At 34.5% G+C, this 9,682-nt stretch overlaps 1 pseudogene; it reads right to left on the bottom strand.

Annotated features, from left to right (window-relative positions):
• Positions 1-1,712: 1,712 nt before the first annotated feature.
• LOC141540703 (N-acetylglucosamine-6-sulfatase pseudogene) lies at positions 1,713-3,364 on the bottom strand (annotated as a pseudogene).
• Between the last annotated feature and the right edge of the window lie 6,318 nt (positions 3,365-9,682).

The following is a 9,682-nucleotide window of genomic DNA, read 5'->3' as shown; positions in this document are numbered from 1 at the left end:
TATTATGGACAGGATCTTATTTAGTAATCCACAATACTCTGTATATATAATACATTTGGCAGCATATTTGAATCAAGGACTTTAAGAAGCTGGATCATTTTTGGCTAAAGCTATTTGGCTTGGGTTCTCAATAAGTTCACCATTCTACTGTCAGCACTATAACCAAGCCTCATGTTTTACTATGGTTTTCTCTGCAGTATTTATCTCACTGAGCTTGAAGGTTTCATTTCTTTATGTAAAACAGAAATAAAACACAGTAGAACAATGAGATAAAGGGAGAATGAACAGCAAACAATAAAACTTTCAAGGACATTATGATAAAGGAAAGGAAGAAGAAATGTCGTGGTTTAAATTTAAACATTGAAGTTTAAATTGCTCACAGTGCTTTACAAGTTGTTTGAGTTCTGTCCAGGGGAGGTTTAGCCACAACCATCTGGCTGGCCTCAGTCCAGATGGCACTGGTCCAATTACAAATAGGAAAGCTACAACATAACTGAACAATAACCAAGATAAGACATATTTCCCATGTTATATTCTCAATCAGTTAGTGACCCTTAGTAATATTTAAAATCATTGTTACTTCTGGGGTAGGTAGAATCATTCATTATTCATTGAAAGAAATAGAAAATTTGAAGTCAAAAGGCTTGAGTTTGAATCTCAGTGTTATATATAAGTATTTGTGAAACTTTTGGCAAATCATTCCTATATCTGGGCCTTGGCTTTTTCATTTATAAAATGAAGAGAGTGAACTAGATGACTATTTTATTCCTTCTCTAAACATATGATTCTAAATGATCTTTACTTTCTCAGACATAACAGTATCTTGATAGTTCACTCCTAATAATTTGATCACAAATGCTCTTGCAATGGATAGGTATCATATTAATAATACCTATGTATACATCTTATTTTGATATTATTGTGAGTCTGTGATGCAACTGATATTCCTCTCCTCTCAATAAGTGCAGGCCCACTCCTCTTCTAAGATTCTAGTGCATAGATCTCTAAACAGATGATCTGTCCAGAGTGATAGAAAACTTTATCTAGGTTTTTACAAGAAATACATTACAGCCTGCTTCCTGTTAGATGCTGACAATATGTTCTATTTTTGTTTATTTCTTTTTTCCTGCCTTTGTATTTCTACCACTTAATACATAGTAGGCATTTAATAAAAGCTAGGTGACTATTTACAACTACCATATGCCTTATCATTGTCATTTGGGTCAAGTAAAAACAATGATTCTTCCCAGACTGTGGCAATCTCAGATCCACAAATTGAAATATCACTGAGGATAAGTATTTATTAAATACATAGTGGACAATAGCATGGGATTTTTTTAAAGTAATATACAATAAGAATAATCTAGGGGCAGCTAGGTGAGGCAGTGGATAAAATACCAGCCCTGAAGTGGAGAGAACCTGAGTTCAAATGTGACCTCAGATACTTAACACTTCCCAGCTGTGTGACCCTAGGCAAGTTATTTAACCCCAATTGCCTCAGCAAAAACAAACAAACAAACAAAACAAAACAAAAACAAAAACAAAACAAAACAAAAAAACAATAAGTGCAATCTAGGGCACTCTCATCTTCCTATTCAATTCTGGGTTTAATGCATTTTGCATTTGTATGTTCTGTCTGAAGTAATAAATAGATTAACTCAGTTATCATGTAATGCTGGAGAAACTGGGGCATGGTAGAGATTAAAGAGTTTTTAACAATTTATTTGAAAGGAAGAGATTGTTGCATTAACAATTCTTATTGACCATTGTCTCTGATCAATCACAGGAAGAAAAAGTAGGCAGCATGTTGGTCCAGAACAAGATTGCAACATCATTAGCCAATAATTCATCTTCCCTAACAGCTCTGGATCTATAGTTTTAGCAATGTTGTCAATTTGATGTGGATCAGAAGTCAGATTATATAAACTTCCACAAACACCTCTTGATTATCAAATTCATAATACTGCAAATTCCATGACTTTGACATTGTCCTCACACAAGCATACATGTTATTATAAGCATCTTCACACATACAGCCTGGAAAACATTGACTGACTCCAGGACCCATAGCAGGACAAGTTGGGTCAGAGCCATTATATCCTTCTCCTTGATATTCCACCAGCACATCTGATTTCCAAGTTACATTACTGGTCCTTTTCAAGAGGGGCAACAAAGACCTTCTATCCATTTGAGTTTTGTTTAAGTCATACCCTGCAATGTCTAAAATAGTGGGACCCAAGTCAATGTTGGCGATGAGCATCTGATTTGTCTGATTTGCTTTGATCTCAGGCTCTCGAACCAGTAATGGAACTTTGATATCAAATTCATACAACTGCTGTTTATCAATAGGCAAGGAGAACTGCCCTGTGTGATAGCCATTGTCTGATGTATAAAAAATGAAGGTGTTATTTAGCTCCCCATGAAAATCCAGCCTTCTTATCAATTTCTCTACCAAGTCATCAACTGACAGTAGAGTTTGCCCTCTTTTCCTAAATGCTTCATCTAAAAACTGTATTGAAGAATTAGTCATTGGGGTCTTGGCTTGCCTAATTAGCCAGTGCTTGTTCTTCTCATGAATGCTAAAATTACTATTTCTTGGCGCACTGACATTCTGGAAGCTCTTTTGATATTGGGGAGCAGCAATCCAAGGAGAATGAGGTGCTAGAGTAGAAATCATCATGAAGAAGGGCTCAGAGTTTGACTTGTAGTCCAGGAAATCTAAAGAGACATTAGCCAGCACATCCATCAGGTAGTCCAGACTGTGGTTTTCACCATGCTTCCGTGACTTCCCATTGACTGAAAGAGTATAATTGTAGTACTTAGAATTCTTTTCCAATGCATACCAATAACTCCATCCTGGAGGCACATGTCCTACTCCTCCAGCATCCAGGGCTCCATACTCATTCAAGTACTTCCCAGCAAATTGTCTGATAACCACACATGGACCTGAGGATTGCTGGGAAGGTATATGGTTCTTGAATCTTCTGCCATAACTTACTTCTACAGTTTCCTTCTAAAGTGTTGTTAACCACATGATGATTGTGTGGGTACTTCCCTGTAAGAATGCTGGCTCTGCTGGGGCAGCAAAGGGGACTTGGAACATAAGCACTAGAGAAACTCATTCCCATGTCTATAATGAGGGCCTTGGTTTTCTTCAGTGGAGTCATGCCACCAAGCAGGTCGTCCTGGTCTTCGGTGAGAATCAGGATAACATTGGGCTAGTGGGAGCCTGCAGCCTCGGCCTCTGAAGCCAGGCGCACAGACAGGAGCCCAGCAGCAGCAGCCGCAGCCCCAGCTGGGCTGGGCTCTGGAGCATGCAACCCTGCCGGGGGCGCCCTGACTCGGGGACAGCCCGGAGCCACATCACTGGCTCTGTTGGGAGCCGAGTATGGCGGGGTCGGGGGAGAAGCTCAGGGGCAGACTCCGGGTCTGAGGAAGGGGGACAGCCCAGGAGACAAGGAAAGAGAGAGAGCTAGCAGAGAACTGTGCAGAGAACCTAATATCTCATTATCTCATTAGCACTTAGTAAGAACCTAACAAGTAGGGAATGAAGAAGTCCTACCAAATTCATTTCATAATACAGACATGGTACTGATACCTAAACCTGGTAAGTTGAAAACTGAAAAAGAAAATTATAAACCAATCTCCCTAATGAATATTGATGCTAAAATCTTAAATAAGATATTAGCAAAAAGACTACAGAAAATCATCCCCAGGATAATTTAAAATGATCAAGTATGATTTATACCAGGAATGCAGGGCTGGTACAATATTAGGAAAATATTAGTATAATTGATCATATTAATAAACAAAATAACAAAAACTATATGATCGTCTCAATAGATGCAGAAAAATCATTTGATAAAATCCAACATCCATTCCTATTAGAAACACTTGAGAGTATAGGAATAAATGGATTTTTTCTTAAAATAATCAGTAGCATCTATTTAAAACCATCCATAAGCATTATATGTATTGGGGATAAACTGGAACCATTCCCAATAAGATCAGGAGTGAAACAATATTGCCCACTATCACCATTACTATTCAATATCATATTAGAAATGCTAGCTTTGGCAATGAGTCGAGAAAGAAATTAAAGGAATTATAATAGGTAATGAGGGAAAAAAATATCACTCTTTGCTGATGATATCATGGTATATTTAGAGAACCCCAGAGATTCTACTAAAAAGTTATTAGAAATAATCCCCACCTTTAGCAAAGTTACAGGATATAAAATAAACCCACACAAGTCATCAGCATTCTTATATACCACTAACAAAATCAAACAGTTAGTGTTACAAAGAGAAATTCCATTTAAAGTAACTACTAATAGCATAAAATATTTAGGAATCTATGTGCCAAGGGAAAATCAGGAACTATATGAGCAAAACTACAAAACACTTTCCACACAAATAAAGTCAGATCTAACCAATTGGAAAACATATTAAATGCTCTTGGATAGGATGAGCAAGATGATGATCCAACCTAAACTAATCTACTTATTTAGCCCTATACCAATTAGACTGCCAAACAACTATTTTAATGACCTAGAAAAAATAACAAAAAAAGTTCATATGAAAAAACAAAAGGTCAAGAATTTCAAGGGAACTAATGAAAAAAAAAAAATCAAATTAAGGTGGTCTAGCTATACCAGATCTAAAATTATGTAATAAAACAGTGGTTACCAAAACCGTTTGGTATTGGCTAAGAAATAGACAAGTTGATCAGTGGAATAAGGACAAAACAGTCAATATCTTTAATAATTTAGTGTTTGACAAAACCAAAAACCCCAGCTTTTGGGATAAGAACTCACTGTTTGACAAAAACTGGTGGGAAAATTGGAAATTAGTATGGCAGAAACTAGGCACTGATCTATACTTAACACCATATTCCAAGATAAGGTCAAAATGGGCTCATGACCTAGGCATAAAAAAATGAGATTATAAATAAATTAGAAGAACATAGGATAGTTTACCTCTCAAACCTGTGGAAAAGGAAGGAATTTATGACCAAAGAAGAACTAGAGATCATTATTTATCACAAAATACAAAATTTTGATTATATCAAATTGAAAAATTTTTGTACAAACAAAACTAAAACAGACTAGATTAGAAGGGAAGCAATAAATTGGGAAAACATTTTTACAGTCAAAGGTTCTGATAAAGGCCTCATTTCCAAAATATAGAGAGAATTGACTCTAATTTACAAGAAATCGAGCCATTCTCCAATTGATAAATGATCAAAGTATATGAACTTACAATTCTCAGATGAAGAAATTGAAACTATTTCTAAGCATATGAAAAGATGCTCCAAGTCATTATTAATCAGAGAAATGAAAATTAAGACAACTCTGAGACACCACTACACACCTATCAGATTGGCTAAAATGACAGGGAAAGATAATGTGGAATGTTGGATGGGGATGTGGGAAAACTGGGACACTGATGCATTGTTGGTGGAATTGTGAATACATCCAACCATTCTGGAGAGCGATTTGGAACTATGCTCAAAAAATTATCAAATTGTGCATACCCTTTGATCCAGCAGTGTTACCTCTGGGCTTATATCCCAAAGAGATTTTAAAGAAGGGAAAGGGACCTGTATGTGCAAGAATGTTTGTGGCAGCCCACTTTGTAGTGGCCAGAAACTGGAAATTGAGTGGATGTGCATAAATTGAATGGCTGAATAATTGGGGTATTTTTCTGTAAGAAATGACCAGCAGAATGATTTCAGAAAGGCCTGGAGAGACTTTTAAGAACTGAGGCTGAGTGAAATGAGCAGGACCATGAGATCATTATATACTTCAGCAACAATATTATATGATGATCAATTCTGATGAACATGGTCCTCTTCAACAATGTGATGAACTAAATCAGTTCCAATAAAGCAGTAATGAATTGAACCAGCTACACCTAGCAAAAGAACTCTGGGAGATGACTATGAACCACTACATAGAATTCCCAATCCCTCTATTTTTGTCTGCCTGCATTTTTTATTTCCTTCACAGGTTAATTGCACACTGTTTCAAAGTCTGATTCCTTTTGTACAGCAAAATAACTGTATGGCCATGTATACATATATTGTATTTAACTTATACTTTAACATATTTTACATGTATTGGTCAACCTGCCATGGGGGGGCGGGGAAGGGCAGGAAAACTGGAACAAAAGGTTTTGCAGTTATCGATGCTGAAAAATTAACAAAAAAAGAAAAAAAACAAACAAACAAAAACTCTTGAAAAGCATAGATATCATGCTTATATAATTAAGATAATTCAGGCACAAGAAACAATAATTTTAAATGTTCTCTTGATCATGTAAAGTCCATGTCAATGTCTTCATGTTAAGATCATAAACTGTCATTGTGGAGATGGTGATTCTCCTACCATTTTTTTTTCTATTAATATACTCTTGGAATGTTATGACTTTTCTGTGGTTTGTGAGTTAAATCAAATGTTTAGTCTCATTTTACCTTATTCTACATTTCGTTGTTTTATGGAACAAAACCTTCAGAGCATTCAAGATATTCTCCAGTGGAAAGACAAAGATAAAAATAATATAGAATAGAGTGTGATGGGGTAGAAAATTACACTAGTATTGAGAATACTCATACAAATGGAATCATGGATGCACAGAAATACTAAACTGTACTCAGTAAAATAGATCGTTCCACATTAGGTACACAGGAGATAATTTGGTTTTTACATTTAAATAGCTTATTGCTCAAAGCTTTAATTTATTTCATGTTTGCAAGAGAGAAAGAAACAAGCTATCCTCTTTCTAATGTTCTGAGATGGTCTTATGTTTCTAATAATGACAATATAAACATTTGAAGGACAAAGTAACTTGTTTGGAAAATATTATTATATTTTTCAGTTAAATAATGAAAATTGTGCTTAATAAAGTGTTAAGATTTTCTAACTGTACACAGTTTTATTTTTATTCAGATTAAAAAAAAAGTTATCACTTTTATTTTCCTTTCCTTTTTCTCTCTTTTTTCTTTTTCTTCCTTCTATCTAAATTGATAGAGAACTGGATTCAAATATGGCCTATGATACCGAATATTTGTGTCACCCTTGGCTACTCTGTCTTCTTCAATTGTTGCAGTGACAAAATATGAATAATGATAGCACTTACCTTATGCAAACCAAATGAGAGCCCATTTTTAAAGCATTTAGTATAGCACCCAGTGCATAGTAAATATAATAGATGTTAATAAATGTTTTTGTTCTCCTTTCTTTCTCTTTCTATCTTCTCTTCTCTATCTCTATTTCTTTCTGTGTGTGTCTTTGTGTTGGTGTCTGTCTCTGTGTCTCTCTCTATCTCTGTCACCTTACTTTTTTTTTTAATTTCCCTCTTTGTTCTGTCTCTTATTGTATCCATCTTTGCTCTCTTCTTTCCTTTTTCTCTCCTCTTTTCCTCTCTTCTTTTTTGCTCACTTTTTCTATCTTATATCTTAGTTGAACAAATATAATTTCTGTGTGTTTATCATTAATCTGTAGAAATCTGATTTAGAAAAAAATAGTTGATTACAACATTTCCTCAAGTGAATAATATTCTAGATCACAATTATCAATCAGAAGAAAATTTTAGACATGATGCTAAGAGTTGATGAATTTAGAAGAGTTTTCATGGAACAAACCCCACCAGAAAGCATTAATGGAAAGCAAAGGTAAAAACAATATAGAATGGATAGTATATCATGTTAGTAATGAGAAACATCATACAAATAAAAGAAAAAAAACTTGCAAAAAACCAGAAATAAACAATTCAAGTACAGTGGAGCTCTAGTCAGGATAACAAGATTTAGCAGTTTCTATGTTAAAAGATCAGAAGATTTGGAATATGCTATTTCAGAGAGCAGTAAATTTAGGATTAAAATCAAGAGTCACCTACTCAGAAAAAAATGAGTCTAATCTTTTAGAGGAAAGTGTGTATATTCAGTGAAATAGAAAACTTTTAAACATTCATGATGAAAAGAGCAGAATTGAATAGAAAATGTGATTTTCAAATACAGAATTCAAGAGAAGCATAAGGAAGCAATGAGGAAAAGATATAATGAACTTAATAAGATTTATATGTTTACATTTCTATTGGTAGTATGATGCATGTAACTCAGAAGGACTTTCATTATTATGGCTGTTAGAAGGGGTGTGTATATATATATACACACCGACAGAGAGAGAGAGAGAGAGAGAGAGAGAGAGAGAGAGAGAGAGAGAGAGAGAGAGAGAGAGAGAGAGAGGAAGAGATAGAATGAAATAAAGTATCTGCCATAAAAGAGGCAAGAAAAGAAATTAGAGTGGAAGGGAAAAGGAAAGAGGAAGGGAGTGAGTGAAACTTATTCCCATCAGAATTGGCTCAAAGAGGAAATAATGTGCACACTCAATATTGATATATATAGAATCTGTTTTACTCTTCAGGAGAGTAGTAAGGGACGTGGTTACAGGAAGGGAGAAAGGGTGATAGAGGATATATTGGGGAAGGCATGGTCAGTAGCAAAATACTTTTGAGGAGAGTCGGGATGAAAGAAGAGAAAATAGAATAAATGGGGGAAATATAGTTAGCAATATAATTGGGAAAATCATTTTGAAGAATTTTTCTCTGATGAATAGCTTTCTCCAATTGATTAATGATCAAACAATATGAACTATTACCAAAGGATTATAAAACTCATGCATATTTTTGACCAAACAATACAACTACTAGGCATGAATCCTAAAATATTTTTTGTGGGTGAAATTTATTTTTATAATAGCTTATTATCTTTCAAAATCAATGCAAAGATAGTTTTCAACATTCACTTTTGCAAAAGCTTGTGTTCCAAAATTTTCTCCCTCCATTCTTACCTTCCACCTCTAGACAAAAAAATAATCCAATGTAGGCTAAACATGTGCAATTCTTTTAAATATATTTTCGCATTTATTATGCTGCACAAGAAAAAATAGATTAAAAAGGAAAAAAAATAAGAACAAAAAAAGCAAGTAAACAACAATAAATGTAAAAATGCGATATTGTGATACATAGTCCTCTCTCTGGATGCTGATGGCTCTCTTCTCCATAAGTCTATTGGAATCATCCTGAATCATCTCACTATTGAAAAGAATCAAGTCCTTCATAGTTGATCATCACATAATCTTGGTGTTGCAACATTCTCTTGGTTATACTTACTTCACTTAGCTTAAGTTCATATAAATCCTTCCAGGTCTTTCTGAAATAATCTTGCTGATCATTTTTTATATATCAATAATATTCCATTGCATTCAAGTAATTAGATCAATTAGATCTCTTTATTGAAAATATCCACTTCCATCAGAATACATCCTCATACAGTATTGTTGTTGAAGTGTATAATGATCTCCTACTTCTGCTTACTTCACTCAGCATCAGTTCATATAAGGAATTCCAAGACTCTCCGTATTCATCCTGCTGGTCATTTCTTACAGGACAATAATATTCCATAACATTCACATTCCTATACCACAATTTACCCAACCATTCTCCAATTGATGGGCATTCATTCATTTTCCAGTTTCTAGCCACCACAAAAACTTTCAGCTCAAAAAAAAAGTTTTACATGTAAATAGGAAAATTAACAATATTAAATTAAAATTTAAAAAAGAAAGTTTTGCTTTGGCTGTATAATTTGATACATAGGAGAAAAAAGATGTTAATTTCAT

The sequence above is a fragment of the Sminthopsis crassicaudata genome, chromosome 4, assembly GCF_048593235.1.
Source record: "Sminthopsis crassicaudata isolate SCR6 chromosome 4, ASM4859323v1, whole genome shotgun sequence".
NCBI lineage: Eukaryota > Metazoa > Chordata > Mammalia > Dasyuromorphia > Dasyuridae > Sminthopsis > Sminthopsis crassicaudata.
Note: the sequence above shows the minus strand (reverse complement) of the source record. Positions and strands in the feature narration are given on the sequence as shown.